Source organism: Calidris pugnax, unplaced genomic scaffold, assembly GCF_001431845.1.
Source record: "Calidris pugnax isolate Ruff unplaced genomic scaffold, ASM143184v1 scaffold335, whole genome shotgun sequence".
NCBI classification, from domain to species: domain Eukaryota; kingdom Metazoa; phylum Chordata; class Aves; order Charadriiformes; family Scolopacidae; genus Calidris; species Calidris pugnax.
The window spans coordinates 891,526-892,493 of NW_015091148.1; the positions used below are offsets into that span (position 1 = coordinate 891,526).

The 968-nt window shown below is 49.0% G+C and overlaps 1 protein-coding gene across 2 annotated transcripts in view; it reads left to right on the forward strand.

Moving 5' to 3' along the window:
• The window catches only part of HOXB3 (homeobox B3), a 64,733-nt gene that overhangs the window by 51,678 nt on the left and 12,087 nt on the right, over window positions 1-968 (forward strand). The gene's annotated exons all lie outside the window — the stretch shown is intronic.

The following is a 968-nucleotide window of genomic DNA, read 5'->3' on the forward strand; positions in this document are numbered from 1 at the left end:
AAAGAACACCGGGAGGCGGGGGGGGAACATCGCTCCATCCCTCTTCTCCCTGCACTGCGAGGGGATAAATTGAAAACAAAGCAAAACAAACAATCCCCCCCCCGCCCTCCTTGCTGGAGCCGTTATTTGTGCCAGCTTCTTTTCGGTTGTTTGTTTGTTTCTCTTTTCCCCTCCTCTCTCCCGCATCCACTCCGAAGAAACGCGATTTTTTTCTTTTTTTTTCTCTTTCTTTTCTCCACCTCCTCTCTCTCTCTCGGGTTTCTCCCCTTCCTCCCCGGGCCCGGCGTGGGAGGAACTTGCCGAGACTCAGCCCGCGTTTGCAGAGCTCCCAGCCCACAGAGGCTGGGTTCTTTTCTTTCTCTTCAGCAAAGCTGAGCCTTACGTGTGAGGTTTTTTTTTTTTTTTTTTTTTTCCCAGTTTTCCGTGTCCCCCCCCTTTCCTTTTCTCTTTCCAAATCTCCGCGTGGACTTTAAGGAGGGAGCTGAGAAGGCCGGGTTAAGCGGGGAAGGCTGGGATGTAGGTGGGATATTGCCAGAGCTGTGCGTTAAAGTGCGCGCGCGTGTAATAATAATACTAATAAAAAATACAGCCATAGGCCGCCGAGTAGAGAAGGTCACGAAGCATCCGCGGGTGATTTATGGACTCGGGGATGTTGTCACAAGCGGAGTAGGGGTGTGAGGGGAACATTTTTATTTGAGATTAATAACATCAACATACAGAACGGAAACAGGATTATTAAAGCGACTGAATGTTTCCCAAAACGAAAATATTTTTAAATGAGATTGCTTTTTCTTTCTCCCCTTTTTTCTCCCTTCCCGAGTCCTTCGTGCCAAAGTTGCAGTGATAAATCTCGGCGCGGCTTTAAAAATGTTTACGGCTCGAAACCGTTAATTCTGATACCAAATCACTGCTGTGTGAGTGGTGTCCTCGGACACTATAAAGCATCTCCGTGTCCCCCCCCCCCCCCC